Source organism: Hippoglossus hippoglossus, chromosome 3 (genome assembly GCF_009819705.1).
Source record: "Hippoglossus hippoglossus isolate fHipHip1 chromosome 3, fHipHip1.pri, whole genome shotgun sequence".
NCBI classification, from domain to species: domain Eukaryota; kingdom Metazoa; phylum Chordata; class Actinopteri; order Pleuronectiformes; family Pleuronectidae; genus Hippoglossus; species Hippoglossus hippoglossus.
In genome coordinates this window covers 2,290,646-2,309,054 of record NC_047153.1, presented here as the reverse complement: position 1 = coordinate 2,309,054, position 18,409 = coordinate 2,290,646, and the positions used below count along the sequence as shown (strand labels likewise).

The following is an 18,409-nucleotide window of genomic DNA, read 5'->3' as shown; positions in this document are numbered from 1 at the left end:
TTTGTTCCACAGCTGCTGTTCACATCTGTCTCTCGGGATCCGATCACATGAAACTACGTCTGTCACCAGGTGTGAACTGACAAACTTAGAGTCGTGTGATCAGCAGACGGATGTTAACAGCAGGTGTGAGAGTGTGACAGTAAAACTTTCAGAAAGTTATGTTCTCACTCACCTGCTCACTTTTCTTCCTTCTGCTCATCCAGGTGAAAATGGAGTCTGACACGTCCCTGTTCTCAGGCTCCTCCTCTCTCTCTTTACAGTAGATATGAGAGTTGCTCACAGACCATTTAAAGCTGCAGTGTGTAAGACTCAGGTGAAAGGATCCATCTTTTGAATTAAATATAAAATAATCCTAGTGATGTTTCCACTAGTGTGTTTGATCTAAATTGTATGAATCACAGTTTTCTTGACTCTAGAATGGGAAGATCTGTATCACGTTATAACGTGAAACTCAGCACGTTGTCCTGTGGAGTGGAGCTTCCTGAAACAGCCGCTCACAGGAGGAAACAGTGCATTTGTTGGGGACTATTTCCAGCGGCGGATGGAGCTCTATGGCACAAACACATGAGATGTGTCAGGCTGTGGATGCACACACGATATGTTCATATCAACAAGAAGAAAAATATAAAATATCACCAGACTTGTTCTTTTAAACGTCTTCTCCTGATAATCAGACTCAGAGAGTTTGAGTTTTGGGCTGTGAATCATCGATTAAAGTCCGTCCTTCCTCTTCTGGTTATAAAACTGAAGGATTCACGCTTCCTTCTTTTCTCATCTAACAGACTTGACTTCTCTTTCTTCTACTTCCCAGCCTATGTGTATATTACTGAATATTGGGTAGTGGTCACTTCCAATCGTTGAGTCTTCCCATACTTCCCACTCACATGTCCATGCCACCTCACTTGATACCAGTGTCAAATCCAGTGCTGAAGTGTTACCTGTGTGTACATCTATCCTTGTCCCTCTCCCGTCGTTAATACATATTAAATTACTATCCTCCAATTGTTGTTCTATTATCTCCCCATGTGTGTCCGTCTTTCTCCCCCCCCCACAATGTGCTATGTGAATTAAAATCCCCTCAGCAAAAGATATGATTCCTGATCTGTCCTTGTATCTGCTTGAGTTTATTGATTCCTAGTTGTTTATTGATCCCCCCCCATCACACATAACCTCAGTATAATTGAGGATTCTATCTAACATTTGGTTTCAACCATGTTTCTTGCACACAAACCACGTCCGGGATACAGATCATTTCTCACCTCCTCACAAGTCAGTTCATTAATGTTCACATGATTTGCAGCAGCTTTTACTATTATTTGTATTCTTTCTGTTTTTGATTTGGTTTCCATTGTTGCATGTATGACTCCTGCTATAAAAGTGACTAGTTTCTTTAAATCAACCCACACTCTGTCCTCTTTTGGTTCTTCTTGCTGCTTAATGAGTTGTTCTTCATTTGTGTCTTGACTCGCTACCTCTCCTCTGGTTCACCGTCTTGACAGCATCTGCATATGTGATTTTGTTTTGTACCCTGACCTGTAGAATCTCTACCTCGCTCTTCATTACTTCACATCCTCCACATGCCACACTATGGTTTCCATTTACAACAGTTTGGTTGCATCCCTTTCCCACACTGCTCATACTCATGATCCTCACCACATCTAGCACACCTTCTTTTTCCTTCACATATCATAGGAGTAAGACCAAATGTTTGACAGTTGAAGCTGGGTATATATTCCCTCACTGTGTAAGTCATGTTTCCCAGCACTACTTTCTTTGGAAGAATTTCTTCCTCAAATTGCAGCAATATGCTTTAAACACCTCTTCACCCCTTCTCTGAAAGCCTGTTATCTCTGTGCATCCTTCAGTTTCCCACCTTTCAGATCTAATTCGACCTCACTCACACCGTCACCACGGTCTTTACCTTGAATGACACAAACTTCTGATCATTGAGCAGCTGTGGACCAGAGAGAAACTGACCGACAGAGATTTTTAATTTTTAATGAAGTGGAAACTGTTTATTTTCATGTAAAAATAAAGAAATGATTCATGTAAACAAAGCAGCCAGAAGATTTTACAAGTGAATAAAACAACCTGAGGTTTGAAAGAGACGTTTCCGTGATGATCAAACTGGATTTCGTGGTTTTCCTGCAGCAGTTGAATTAAATCATTTGAAGCTGAGATTTTCGACCTTCTACCGTTAAACAGTGAAACATGGAAAGTGAGAAACTCAAACTCAGGTCAGATCCATCACCTGCGACTTTACAGAGAAGATCTTATCTGACGTCATTCAATAAAACACCGTGAAATAAAATCGTTAAAATTTAGACAGTAAATAAAGATGAAGCCAAATGATCTGCATCGCCCCCTGGTGGCCGGCTGCAGTATAGGTCATAAACCCGCCTCCTCCATGTGTCTGATCAGCTGATTATTGAATCACAAATTCTCGCTGTGTTGTCGCTGTGAGACGTGACGGACGACATGTCACTCACCAACCAATCACCGCTTGACGTTTCCATGGATACAATATTCTGGTATCAACCAGATTAAGACAATAATCTGAATAAGACACTGACGTATAAAAAGTATGTTCTGATAAACTTAACCTGAATAAGATCATACTCAGAATAATCAACAATCATTGATAAAACATTACAACGTCCTGTCGGAGTTAACACAACATCTGGACATCCGACAGTTACAAGTGATGACATCATGTCCTGGACGTAGTGAGGTCTGTGCGTGAAGTACGATCACAGACTGGATATAAATGATTCTTCTGCAGTTCATCACGTTGTGGATTGAAAAATGTCACTTTAAGGGATATTCCCTCGTTTCCTTTTATTTCATGTACATTTGTGAATAAATGTCGATGAGTGTGATCTTATTGTCCGATGTTGTATAAACGCTGTACATGAAAGAAAGTCCACTTGTATAAAACCTTCTATCTCTTTGTACATGAGCAGGAACATGCAGATCAGTTATGAACACGTGTGAAGAATCCAGAGAGAATGTACATGAAAACTTCACTATTTGACAAATAACATGATTAAATTCACTTTGAACAGAAAAACAACCTCAGCTTCTCATTGGGGGAAAATATTTCTGTTTCTTATTTAATCTGAAAAAGTTCTTCACCTCGTCATTTTCTTTTCTTCTTTATTTACATCGACTCTTAGAAATCACTGTTGACTTTATACTTCAATGTACTGAGCATCTTATTTACAGCCTGGTCTCATCAATCTGTGTTCAGATAACACGACTTTACACTTTCTGATTCCCTGCAGTGCTCATGGTTTTCACCTGATGTCTTTAGTTTTCAACACAACATGCTAACACGCTGCCGTCAGCAGGATCAGGGGTGAAACTGTTTTAAAATATAAGAAGCTTGTCTGAACTCAGCAGTTATTTATTAATAACAGCGACTGCTCACAGCTTCATGTCCCGACCAGTAAATATAATGTCACTTTTTACATTGGAAAGTAAAATTTGCATTAACTTTGCACATTTTTCTGCACATATCTTGGAAATATTTACGACTTTGACTTTTGTGTGTCAAAGGACAGAGCAGCAGCAGATCCAGTGATGATGCTGTGTCACATCCACAGGAACACACAGGGAGGATGGTGGACTGGACTCTGTGTGACAGCTGATCTCAGAGCAGCTCACCTCCTCTGATTCCTCTGGAGCTCTGTCTCCACTCTGCCTCCCAGCAACAAGGCCCAGTCAGAGCCGCTCTACACACAAGCTGCTGCTGCTTCAGCCTCTGGATCCTCAGGACACAGCTCAGCCTCCGTCCACACACACTGTCCTCTTCACACTCACCTTCTCAATGATCCCAGCCTCCATCTGTTGAGAGAAGAAGACATCAGTGTTTCCAGAGACTCACTTCATCAGCTGTGAGTCAGTGATGCAGCACATCCAGTAGAAAGAGCAGCAGGGACTTCAGTCCTGTTCAGAGGTGGAGCAGCTTCCTCTCTGCTTCATGTTCACGTGTTGGAATGAACACGCTAAGAGCTAAGTGTGTTTCCTCTGCATGTCAAAGTGCAGAGTGGACACCTGAGAGGTGGATTTACTGCTGTTACAGGTGAAGACATGTTTCACTGTGTGAGCACGTGCACATAAAAGGGGCGGGCTTTACTGCGTATGACCAATCACAGACATGGACAGTTTGACTGACAGCAGAGCCTCATATTTCACAACGAGGATCAAACTGTTCTATAATAAAAATCAGAGGAGAACAAACACATGATCCAGAATAAAAGAAACTCAGTTACAGCTGCTAAAAGCAGGAGCTTTAGTTTGACACACACTGTCTCACTGTCTCTGAGGACACACACTGACTCTGAGGACACACACTGTCTCACTGTCTCTGAGGACACACACTGACTCTGAGGACACACACTGTCTCACTGTCTCTGAGGACACACACTGACTCACTGACTCTGAGGACACACATTGACTCTGAGGACACACACTGTCTCACTGACTCTGAGGACACACACTGACTCACTGTCTCTGAGGACACACACTGTCTCTGAGGACACACAATGTCTCTGAGGACACACTGGACCTATCTTCAGGAAGCTGACTGAGTGCATCTGGTGTTTTGGTGACAGGATGAGTCTGGAGAGATTGAGATGTTCTGGGTGAGTTAGAGATCAACTCAACCAACCAGACGTTGATTTAAACTTCCCTTATCCGTCCCTTTAAGGAGAGTGTGCACCACACAACAGTGTAGAGTCACTGTGGTCAGTGGGCGGAGCTTTTATACGGGATGATCTCCAACTTAACCTGGAGCAGGTTAGCCGTTCATCATAAGTTACCATGGTGATTTACCTCGTTAAGAAGTGGACGAGCTTCGTAGGACTGAAAAAACTAAACCTGAAGTTAACCTGATAACCACAAATCCTGCTTGGTAGCACAGACCCTGGATCTGTGATACTGACTGTGTTTAGTAACATACTGATGAAAGCAGCGTGGACTGACTCCAACCATCTACTGACCTCAGAGTCTCCAGTCGACAGCCTGAACGCTGCTTTAGCTCAAGCAGCTCCTTCACTCCTGAGTCCTGCAGGTCGTTGTAGCTCAGATCCAGTTCTCTCAGATGAGAGGGGTTTGACCTCAGAGCTGAAGCCAGAGAAGAACAGCTGATCTCTGACAGACTGCAGAGACTCAACCTGGATAAAGAATAAAACTTAACTGTAAATTAAACTGAGCTCATGTGTGAAAATAACAAACAAATATTCATGTCAGCACAGACTCATAACATGGAAGATTAATATGAAATCAGACATGTTGGACTAAAAACGAGTCCTGATTCAGTAAAAATATATTATTTGGACCCGGTCTCTGTCCTGCAGATCAGTTTAGGAAATCCAGAACTAAACTCAGTGTTTTAACAAGTAGCTGAATATTTAAAATGTCACAGATGAATTAATGAATGGATTCACGTTATGTATGAAGAGGAATTATGTTAAATTAGAATTAAATGAGATCAATTGTGTATAAATGCTGTTTTATAGATATGAGATCTACAAAAGTCAGTCAGTGAACTGACCTCAGAGTCTCCAGTCGACAGGTTGGACTCTGTAGAAAACCACACAGCTCCTTCACTCCTGAGTCCTGCAGCTTGTTGTTAGTCAGATCCAGTTCTCTCAGATGAGAGGGGTTTGACCTCAGAGCTGAAGCCAGAGAAGAACAGCTGATCTCTGACAGTCTGCAGCTTTTCAACCTGGATAAATAAATATGAATATTAGAATGTGTCCTCCTGTTGTTGTGGATCGTCATCATGTCAACACAGACTCTCAACATGCTGCTGACCTCAGTCCAGTCTGTGACCTGAAGATAAATATCAGATCAGACATGTTGGACCATTGTTTCATTCATCTCCTTCTTCTCTGTGTGTTGGTCACTGAGCAGGTTTGTGTAATTAAACACTGTTTAAAGTAGGGATGGCTCCTGACAGTCACTTCCTGTTTGTTTCTATACTTATCAACTGTCCAACGTGTTTCAATAAGAATGTGTCTTATTTTGAAAACCTGAGGAGGACGAGTGCTCGGCCTCAGTCCACATGTTATTTACTGACACTTTCTTAGTGATCAGGAGCAGGTGAGTGCAGGTGAATGGAGCTGATGAGGTGGACGTGACTGACAGGCTAGGTGAGTGACAGATGACTGAGGGACAGTGAGCAGAGCAGAACTGAGACAATTTAAATAAATAATGACCCAATAAGAAAGAAAGTTGGAAAAGTGAAGAAGGATTTAAGGACCTCAGAGTCTCCAGTCGACAGTTTGGACTCTCCAGTCCAGAACACAGCAGCTTCAGTCCTGAATCCTGCAGGTAGTTTTTACTCAGATCCAGTTCTCTCAGATGTGAGGGGTCTGACTTCAGAGCTGAGGCCACGACTTCCCAGTGAGTCTCTGAGAGTCGACAACCACAGAGTCTGTAATTAAAGAAAATATATGTTAGAATAAAAACAGAAAACACAACATTCATACAAAACGTGATCATGTGACCCTCACCCTGGTAAATCCCCTTTTTGCCTCATGAACATGTTAAAAACTCCTCAAGAGAATCCTTTCAGATTTGGTACAAGCGTTCATTCAGACTGACAGAGGAACTCATTAGATTCAGGTGGTCAAAGGTCAAGGTCACACAACATGTTTCTGGCCTCTTGAACATGATGTCTCAAGTCTGTCTTTAGGGGATTTCTTCACATTTTGACCAGTTGGACTCAAAGATAAACTGATTAGATTTCAGTGGTCAAAGGTCAAAGGTTACAGTGAGCTCATATTATTGTGAATGCAACATGTCAGGAACCTGGAGGGACGGACACTGCACTGGTTGGTGGTGGCGTACAAACGCAGGGTGGTAATTCTAGTTTGACCAGAAAGAAGAATAAATTATGTTTCCTGCTTCTTCAGTTTAAAGGAACAGTCAATGATTCTCATCCTAAACACTTATTTAGTGATCGTCTCCTCACACTATGGTAGCAGTTTGCTCTAAAAAATAAATAAATAAAAAGATATATATAAACGGGTCCTTGAGCTTGAGGAATGTGACTTGAGATATCATGTTCAAACTCCCGCACAGTGATCACAATGGATTTCACTCTCCACATCTGATCTAGTTGTTCTCATTTGTACATGAGAACAATGAGGATGTATATCAATCAATCAATCAATACGATTTTATTTGTATAGCCCATATTCACAAATCACAAATTGTCTCATAGGGCTTTAACATGGTGTGACATCTTCTGTTCTTAACCCTCAACAAGAGTTAGGAAAAACTACTAAAAAACCCTTTTAACAGGGAAAGAATGTAGAAACCTCAGAGACACATGTGAGGATCCCTCTCCCAGGACGGACAGAAGTGCAATAGATGTGTAAAGGAGAACATCAGAAAGATAAGAGAATTTACAGCATTGATTAGAATAAACACTTTGTAGCATAACTGAAGGTCAATGAATTGATGGATTATTGTCAGTAATGGTCGAGTATCTGACGAGAAATACTATATATCAAGCAGTCCTGCTGCAATCATGGTCTATGGTCAGCTGCCACCACAATCATGATCCACCATCACGATCGGATGCCACTATAGTCCACAGTCATTGTCCACTGCCGCCATTAGGATCCATCATCAGCTACCACCTCCATCGTGGTCCACCACCACTATCAGATGCCAACACGATACAGAATCCACCATACTGGATCCACCATTACGATCACTATCTCTGATACGCGATCCACCATCATAATCCACGATGTGGCCGCAGCCGCAGCCCTGGATCTGCGGACGATAAGGCAAAGGGACTCCGGGGAAGAAGTCCAGTCAGTAACATGTATTGATGTGATAACGATTGAGAAGAGGAAGGAGAAGCTGGAAAGAGAAGCTCCGTGTGTCATGTGTCCCCCCGACATTCTACACCTATAGCAGCAGAACTATGAGCAGGTCCAAGACAGGCCTGGACCGGCTCTAACTATGAGCTTTATCGTAAAGGAAGGTTTTAAGCCTACTCTTAAACGTACAGATGGTGTCTGCCTCCCGAACTGAAAGTGGGAGATGATTCCACAGGAGAGGAGCTTGATCGCTGAAAGCTCTGGCTCCTACTCTACTTTTAGAAACTTTAGGGACGACGGGTAAGCCTGAATTCTGGGAGCGCAGTGCTCTAGTGGGTTGATATGGTACTATTAGCTCTTTGAGGTATAATGGTGCAATATTATTAAGGGCCTTGAAGGTGAGGAGGAGAATTTTAAATTCTATTCTAGATTTAACAGGAAGCCAGTGTAGCTAACACAGGTGAAATGTGGTCTCTTTTCCTGGTTCTTGTCAGGATACGTGGTGCAGCATTTTGGACAAGCTTTCACGACTTACTGCTGGAGCCTGAAAATAATGTTGGGACCTGGTATTTGTGAACTACAGTTCGGCCTACATGTTTCGTCAAACCCTGACAACATGTTTCTTTGTTCTGGAGACAAACCAGAGCCTCCAGAACGCAGTCTCCCAGGGTGCTTCAACTTCACACAGAGGTGTGAAAACCAACCGTGGACACAACTTTCAACCACTATTGGTCACTCTGGGCCCCATGACCCATGAGGTCACCAGGCCAATATAAGCCAGGTCCCCCCTCTATTCTCCCCCTTCTTTCTACTCATCTCTCCATGGAAGAGAGGTGTGGCTTCCCAGCTCTCCAGCCAGGGAAACATCCTCCCTACCCAAGCTCTACCAAACTTCAAACAGGCCTGCCCGGAGCAGACTGCTAAAACCTTCCAAAAGGCAGTTACGCGAGAGCTTGCCTAAGAACTTCAGCACAAGAGCTGCATCGCACAGCAGAACCACAAAAACAGGAGCCACAAACCAGCAAGACGACTTCACTGGACTTCAAACAGCACATCAACCTTTTTCCCCTTTTCATGGATGGGTAACACAACTGGGCTTAATAATTATACTAGGCTAAGCAAAGGCTGTTTATTCGAGTGATGTTTATAAGTTTGTTTTGTGTTGCTGTGATATTTTGGTTATACGTTATTTGAAAGTTAATGTTAGTTATGTTATGCTCTTCACTGCAAGCAACTAGCTACTTTCTCTAACCTGGCACCAACACAAACACACACACACACACCCACACACACACACATATCTCCCCACACATCTCTTTGACCTCAGCCACATGTCTTTATAGTGGTCAGCCGCCATTTTGAAAGCACACTCACTCACACAGACACACAGACACACACACACACACACTTACATACACATATTTATATAGTAAGTACACCTTTCGTAATTTGTGTTTTTATACTTTATTATCTTCTTAATAAATGTTTTTCTTTCACAAATGTTTTTTCATGAATGTTGCATAAGTGTGAATTTTGCCAACCTCTACACTGTCAAGAACTCCATATCCTTCAACTTTGCTGACTATCTATATGGTAATTTCGGTTATAGTTATTAATTTAATTATTAATCAGAGTTCCAAATTTGTAGTTAGTACTTTTACGAGACTTTAATATTTTAAATATTAATATTCAATATTTGTTCTAATAACCAAATTTATTGAATGGCCAAAGGCACACCATTTTATGGTGTCACGCTAAATGTATCATATGCACAAAAATAAGGAATTACAATAATCAAGTCTGGATGTAACAAAGGCATGGACTAGTTTTTCTGCATCTTTTTGAGAAAGGACATCTGATGTTTTTAGATCACGCAAGTGAAAGAAGGCGGACCTAGAAATTGTTTTAAGTGAGAATTAAAGGACAAGTCGGGATCGAAGATCACTCCCAAGTTCCTGACTGTTTCATTGGAAGCAAGGGCGATGTCGTCTAGCGCAGCTTCATCATTAGATAATGTATCTCTAAGGTGTTTAGGGGCCAAGTATTAGAACCTCTGTTTTATCTGAGTTTAATAAGAGAAAATTGCGGGTCATCCAGGTTTTTATGTTCTTGAGACATGCTTGGAGTTTAGTTAAGTGGTTACACTTGAATTGATAGATATACGTTTACACACACACACACACTCCAGCCAGTAGCCACTTCTCCTTTAGCGGTCTCAGGGGCCTGGAGCCAATCTCAGCTGACACTGAATTTCAGTCTCCAATCAACCTAACTCCGATCTACATGTCTTTGGGTTTGTGGAGGAAGCTGGAGAACCCAGAGAAAACCCTGCAGACACCAGGAGAACATCCTCCTCACAGAAAGGCTGCACTAACAGTGTTGACCACTGCAACACCATGCTGCCCCAAACAATGAGAATCATTTAACACTGAGTGTATTTGAAGAACGACTCATCTACACTGATTGAACATGTTATTGATCATGTCTGGACTCACCGAGCCTTCCTGCAGTTCCTCACAGCTGGGATCAGTCTCCATCGACCCTGGTCTGATGTGTTGAACTTCTTCAGGTCCAACTCATCCAGAACCTCCTCTGACATCTGCAGCATGTAGGCCAGAGCTGAGCAGTGGATCTCAGAGAGTTCCTCCTTTGATTTGTTCTCTGACGTCAGGAACTGTTGCATCTGCTGATGAACTGAGTGGTCGTTCATCTCAGTCAGACAGTGGAAGATGTTGATGCTTCTGTCAGGAGAAATGTCACCACTCTCCATCTCCTTCAGGTTGTTGATGACTCTCTGGATGATCTCTGGATTGTTCTCTGTCCGACCCAGCAGGCCTCTTAAGACTCTCTGGATGATATTTGGATTGTTCTCTGTCCGACCCAGCAGGCCTCCTAAGACTCTCTGGTTGGACTCCAGACTGAGGCCGTGAAGGAAGCGAACAAACAGGTCCAGATGACCATTTGTACTGGAGAGGGATTTCTCCATGGTTCTTTTCAGGAGGTCATCCAGGGAGAAGGTACTGTCTGTGTTCACATATGTTCCCAAGAAGTTGTTGAGTTCTTCTGTGTTCCTCGTGGTGTAACAGTGGAACATGTAGACTGCAGCCAGAAACTCCTGAACGCTCAGATGAACAAAGCAGTAGACTGATTTCTGGAAGATCACACACTCTCTTCTGAAGATCTCAGTACAAACTCCTGAGTACACCGAGGCCTCTGTGACATTAAGACCACACCGCTCCAGGTCTTCTTGGTAGAACATGATGTTTCCTTCCTCCAGATGTTTAAGTGCCAGCCTCCCCAGCTTCAGTAGAACGTCCCTGTCAGCCTCCGTCAGCTGCTGTGGAGTCGTCTCATGTCCCTCACCGTACTTGTTGTTCTTCCTCTTTGTCTGAACCAGCAGAAAGTGTGAGTACAGGTCAGTCAGGGTCTTGGGCAGCTCTCCTCTCTGGTCTGTGGTCAACATGTGCTCCAGAACTGTAGCACTGATCCAGCAGAAGACTGGGATTTGACACATGATGTGGAGGCTCCTGGACGTCTTGATGTGTGAGATGATTCTGCTGCACAGCTCTTCATCACTGAATCTCCTCCTGAAGTACTCCTCCTTCTGGGCGTCAGTGAAGCCTCGTACTTCTGTGACCCTGTCAACACATGTAGGAGGGATCTGATTGGCCGCCGCAGGTCTGGAGGTTATCCAGACGAGAGCCGAGGGAAGCAGATTCCCCCGGATGAGGTTTGTCAGCAGCACATTGACTGATGACCTCTGTGTGACATCAGAAACAAGCTCCCTGTGGTTGAAGTCCAGAGGAAGTCTGCTTTCATCCAGGCCGTCAAAGATGAACAAAGGTTTACAGACAGCGAGCGTCTCTGCCGTGAGCTTCTGTAACGCTGGATGGAAAACACGGAGCAGCGTGAGAAGACTGTGCTGCTGGTCTTTCACCAGGTTCAGCTCCCTGAACGAAAGCACAGTCAGCAGACCCACATCTTGGTTTTCTAAACCCTCTGCCCAGTCCAGAGTGAACTTCTGCACCGAGAAGGTTTTTCCAACGCCAGCGACGCCGTTGGTCAGGACGACTCTGATGCTGCTCTGCTGGTCAGTTGAGGCTTTAAAGATGTCGTGGCACTTGATGGGAGTGTCGTGGAGGCTCTTCATCTTGGAAGCCGTCTCAAGCTGCCTCACCTCATGTTGAGTATTAACCTCTTCACTCTGTCCCTCTGTGATGTAGAGCTCAGTGTAGATCCTGTTGAGGAGGGTTCTACTTCCTGTTTCATCACTTCCTTCAGTCACATGTTCACATCTCCTCCTCAGACTGAGCTTATGTTCATCTAAAGCCTCCTGCAGACCACGATCTGCTGAAAGACAAGAAACAATGTCAGAGACAGAGAATCTGAGAATCTGCTGATTGTTTTCATCAGATACAGAAAAACTACAGAAAATAAAAGCTTTTTAACTTTGTGCTTTTATAACGATGTTAAATGTTGATGCTGTATGAAGGAACAAAATAAAACCACATGTGCTATTGTCAGAAGTGAAGACATCAGCAGACACATGTACAGTGCTGCTCTGACCGGCTGTCTGAGCTCCAGCTCCTGTTCTGGATCTTTGTCCACACTGGGGACAGGAGGAGTCTCCTGAAGAACCAGACTGGTCCCAGTATGAGGTGATGCACTGTCTGCAGAACCAGTGTCCACAGCTGGTGGAGACTGGATCCTTCAGGACGTCCTGACACGAAGCACAGCAGGACGACTGCTCCTCCTCTGAAACATGACTCCTCTTCCTCTCTCTGTGAAGACATTTCCTGATAACTCACATGTCACAGTCAGTGGGATTATAAAAAAACACTGAACAGATTACCAGTAAACTTGGTGGAAGGTTGTGGTCTGTGAACCAGATCGGGGGGGGATTTGGTGCAGATCCAAATCAAAACGAGTCTCTAGTGAATTTCAAAGTGGTTTCATAAGGAGCGTGTTGGTTCTTGGTGGAGGTCTGAGCTCTTTGAGTGATTCTGAGAGATTAGTCACCAACTTCAATGAAGCTGTGTCCTAATGCAGGGGCCACACTAGAGGAAACTAAATCCTCTTCAGAGCAGGTCACAGTAGAAACAGTCTCTTACTCTGTGTGTGAGGGTCCAGGTTCATTACTGAAGTCTAGAGGAGGTTCCATGGACCAGTCACTCTTCAGAGACACACAGCTGGACCCTGGAGACTCTGCTCTCAGTCTGTGGTCCTGACCTCTGCAAACACAAACATGTTTTTATTCAGAACACATCATTCACTGGTTCATTCTCTGAGGATTCAGTTTGGAGGTTCACATGTTTGTAGCAGGTCTCTTACTTTGTGTGTGAGGGTCCAGGTTCATTACAGAAGTTTGGAGGTTCTCCCGTGGACCAGTCACTCTTCAGAGACACACAGCTGAACACTGGAGACTCTGCTCTGTCCTCCTCTTCCTCCTCATAACCACTCATCTTCAGTCTGAGAGGAAAAACACTGTGAGCTCACAGGAATCAGGACAAACAGGTCTGTCAAGAAACACACCCAAAAATACCAAGGAAGAAGACACACACACACACACACACACACACACACACACACACACACACACACACACACACACACACACACACACACACACACACACACACACACACACTCAGGTCACTGTAACGTATGATTCTGAAAACACGTTCTGTTATTAAACACTTGATGAACAGACGTGATGAAGATAAAACATGAAACTGTGAGTTAACTCTGTTAATTAGTCCTTTGAAGGCTCTTTGTTCCACAGCTGCTGTTCACATCTGTCTCTGGGGATCCGATCACATGAAACTACGTCTGTCACCAGGTGTGAACTGACAAACTTAGAGTTGTGTGATCAGCAGACGGATGTTAACAGCAAGTGTGAGAGTGTGACAGTAAAACTTTCATAAAGTTGTGTTCACACTCACCTGCTCACTTTTCTTCCTTCTGCTCATCCCAGTGAAAATGGAGTCTGACACCTCCCTGTTCTCAGGCTCCTCCTCTCTCTCTTTACAGTAGATATGAGAGTTGCTCACAGACCATTTAAAGCTCCAGTGTGTAAGACTCAGGTGAAAGGATCCATCTTTGGAAATTAAATATAAAATAATCCCAGTGATGTTTCCACTAGTGTGTTTCATCTAAATTGTATGAATCACAGTTTTCTTGACTCTAGAATGGGAAGATCTGTATCACGTTATAACGTGAAACTCAGCACGTTGTCCTGTGGAGTGGAGCTTCCTGAAACAGCCGCTCACAGGAGGAAACAGTGCATTTGTTGGGGACTATTTCCAGCGGCGGATGGAGCTCTATGGCACAAACACATGAGATGTGTCAGGCTGTGGATGCACACACAATATGTTTATATCAACAAGAAGAAAAATATATAATATCACCAGACTTGTTCTTTTAAACGTCTTCTCCTGATAATCAGACTGAGAGAGTTTGAGTTTTGGGCTGTGAATCATCGATTAAAGTCCGTCCTTCCTCTTCTGGTTATAATACTGAAGGATTCATGCTTCCTTCTTTTCTCATCTAACAGATGTGACTTCTCTTTCTTCTACTTCCCAGCCTATGTGTATATTACTGAATATAAGGTAGTGGTCACTTCCAATTGTTGAGTCTTCCCATACTTCCCACTCACATGTCCATGCCACCTCACTTGATACCAGTGTCAAATCCAGTGCTGAAGTGTTACCTGTGTGTAAATCTATCCTTGTCCCTCTCCTGTCGTTAATACATATTAAATTACTATCCTCCAATTGTTGTTCTAGTATCTCCCCATGTGTGTCCGTCTTTCTCCCCCCCCCACAATGTGCTATGTGAATTAAAATCCCCACAGCAAAAGATATGATTCCTAATCTGTCCTTGTATCTGCTTGAGTTTATTGATTCCTAGTTGTTTATTGATCCCCCCCCCATCACACATAACCTCAGTATAATTGAGGATTCTATCTAACATTTGGTTTCAACCATGTTTCTTGCACACAAACCACGTCCGGGATACAGATCATTTCTCACCTCCTCACAAGTCAGTTCATTAATGTTCACATGATTTGCAGCAGCTTTTACTATTATTTGTATTCTTTCTGTTTTTGATTTGGTTTCCATTGTTGCATGTATGACTCCTGCTATAAAAGTGACTAGTTTCTTTAAATCAACCCACACTCTGTCCTCTTTTGGTTCTTCTTGCTGCTTAATGAGTTGTTCTTCATTTGTGTCTTGACTCTCTACCTCTCCTCTGGTTCACCGTCTTGACAGCATCTGCATATGTGATTTTGTTTTGTACCCTGACCTGTAGAATCTCTACCTCGCTCTTCATTACTTCACATCCTCCACATGCCACACTATGGTTTCCTCCCCAGTTACAACAGTTTGGTTGCATCCCTTTCCCATACTGCTCATACTCATGATCCTCACCACATCTAGCACACCTTCTTTTTCCTTCACATATCATAGGAGTAAGACCAAATGTTTGACAGTTGAAGCTGGGTATATATTCCCTCACTGTGTAAGTCATGTTTCCCAGCACTACTTTCTTTGGAAGAATTTCTTCCTCAAATTGCAGCAATATGCTTTAAACACCTCTTCACCCCTTCTCTGAAAGCCTGTTATCTCTGTGCATCCTTCAGTTTCCCACCTTTCAGATCTAATTCGACCTCACTCACACCGTCACCACGGTCTTTACCTTGAATGACACAAACTTCTGATCATTGAGCAGCTGTGGACCAGAGAGAAACTGACCGACAGAGATTTTTAATTTTTAATGAAGTGGAAACTGTTTATTTTCATGTAAAAATAAAGAAATGATTCATGTAAACAAAGCAGCCACAAGATTTTACAAGTGAATAAAACAACCTGAGGTTTGAAAGAGACGTTTCCGTGATGATCAAACTGGATTTCGTGGTTTTCCTGCAGCAGTTGAATTAAATCATTTGAATGTGAGATTTTCGACCTTCTACCGTTAAACAGTGAAACATGGAAAGTGAGAAACTCAAACTCAGGTCAGATCCATCACCTGCGACTTTACAGAGAAGATCTTATCTGACGTCATTCAATAAAACACCATGAAATAACATCGTTAACATTTAGACTGTAAATAAAGATGAAGCCGAATTATCTGCATCGCCCCCTGGTGGCTGGCTGCAGTATAGGTCATAAACCCCGCCTCCTCCATGTGTCTGATCAGCTGATTATTGAATCACAAATTCTCGCTGTGTTGTCGCTGTGAGACGTGACGGACGACATGTCGCTCACCAACCAATCACCGCTTGACGTTTCCATGGATACAATATTCTGGTATCAACCAGATTAAGACAATAATCTGAATAAGACACTAACGTATAAAAAGTATGTTCTGATAAACTTAACCTGAATAAGATCATACTCAGAATAATCAACAATCATTGATAAAACATTACAACGTCCTGTCGGAGATTACACAACATCTGGACATCCGACAGTTACAAGTGATGACATCATGTCCTGGACGTAGTGAGGTCTGTGCGTGAAGTACGATCACAGACTGGATATAAATGATTCTTCTGCAGTTCATCACGTTGTGGATTGAAAAATGTCACTTTAAGGGATATTCCCTCGTTTCCTTTTATTTCATGTACATTTGTGAATAAATGTCGATGAGTGTGATCTTATTGTCCGATGTTGTATAAACGCTGTACATGAAAGAAAGTCCACTTGTATAAAACTTTCTATCTCTTTGTACATGAGCAGGAACATGCAGATCAGTTATGAACATGTGTGAAGAATCCAGAGAGAATGAAAATCATCAAAATGTGAGTTCACATGTTTTTCATGAAGTCATTGAACTGATTCGATCTGATGAGTCCAGACGTTTTCATCTTCTCAGTGAAGCAGAGCCGCAGGCTCCCGGCTCCAAACGAATTATCTCTGTGTTTCTAAACGTCTTTCACCCACAGACTCACACCACTTTACATCGGAGTCATTAGGTGAAGCAGGTTATTAAACTATGTACATGAAAACTTCACTATTTGACAAATAACATGATTAAATTCACTTTGAACAGAAAAACAACCTCAGCTTCTCATTGGGGGAAAATATTTCTGTTTCTTATTTAATCTGAAAAAGTTCTTCACCTCGTCATTTTCTTTTCTTCTTTATTTACATCGACTCTTAGAAATCACTGTTGACTTTATACTTCGATGTACTCAGCATCTTATTTACAGCCTGGTCTCATCAATCTGTGTTCAGATAACACGACTTTACACTTTCTGATTCCCTGCAGTGCTCATGGTTTTCACCTGATGTCTTTAGTTTCAACACAACATGCTAACACGCTGCCGTCAGCAGGATCAGGGGTGAAACTGTTTTAAAATATAAGAAGCTTTTCTGAACTCAGCAGTTATTTATTTATAACAGCGACTGCTCACAGCTTCATGTCCCGACCAGTAAATACAATGTCACTTTTTACATTTGAAAGTAAAATTTGCATAAAATTTGCATATTTTTCTATACATAACTTGGAAATATTTACGACTTTGACTTTTGTGCGTCAAAGGACAGAGCAGCAGCAGATCCAGTGATGATGCTGTGTCACATCCACAGGAACACACAGGGAGGATGGTGGACTGGACAATGTGTGACATCTGATCTCAGAGCAGCTCACCTCCTCTGATTCCTCTGGAGCTCTGTCTCCACTCTGCCTCCCAGCAACAAGGCCCAGTCAGAGCCGCTCTACACACAAGCTGCTGCTGCTTCAGCCTCTGGATCCTCAGGACACAGCTCAGCCTCCGTCCACACACACTGTCCTCTTCACACTCACCTTCACAAAGATCCCAGCCTCCATCTGTTTAGAGAAGAAGACATCAATGTTTCCAGAGACTCACTTCATCAGCTGTGAGTCAGTGATGCAGCACATCCAGTAGAAAGAGCAGCAGGGACTTCAGTCCTGTTCAGAGGTGGAGCAGCTTCCTCTCTGCTTCATGTTCACGTGTTGGAATGAACACGCTAAGAGCTAAGTGTGTTTCCTTTGCATGTCAAAGTGCAGAGTGGACACCTGAGAGGTGGATTTACTGCTGTTACAGGTGAAGACATGTTTCACTGTGTGAGCACATGCACATAAAAGGGGCGGGGTTTACTGCCTATGACCAATCACAGACATGGACAGTTTGACTGACAGCAGAGCCTCATATTTCACAACGAGGATCAAACTGTTCTATAATAAAAATCAGAAGAGAACAAACACATGATCCAGAATAAAAGAAACTCAGTTACAGCTGCTAAATGCAGGAAGAACAGCTGGTAAAACATCTGGGATTGTGTCAATGTGTAAGTTACAGCGCCCCCTGGTGGCATTTGGGAAAAATATATTACGTGACCACGATATAATAACGTGTGTGAACGAGATAAATAACTCGGGGCCACGAGATCTGAATCTGTTGTTTACTAACAAGACGAGTGGACGAGAAGAAGATTCTTGATGAGAAACGTTTGAATCCCAGGATGTGGCCTCGATAATGAGCTTTAGTTTGACACACCCTGTCTCACTGTCTCTGAGGACACACTGACTCTGAAGAC

General features: G+C 43.0%; 1 long non-coding RNA gene across 1 annotated transcript; it reads right to left on the bottom strand.

Moving 5' to 3' along the window:
* Window positions 1-2,053: 2,053 nt before the first annotated feature.
* On the bottom strand, window positions 2,054-3,682 carry LOC117752729. Its single transcript, XR_004612128.1, has 3 exons — window positions 3,337-3,682; window positions 2,674-2,680; window positions 2,054-2,188 (listed from the first exon to the last, which is right to left on the bottom strand). It is a non-coding gene; the product is annotated as an uncharacterized LOC117752729 (long non-coding RNA).
* Window positions 3,683-18,409: the final 14,727 nt, after the last annotated feature.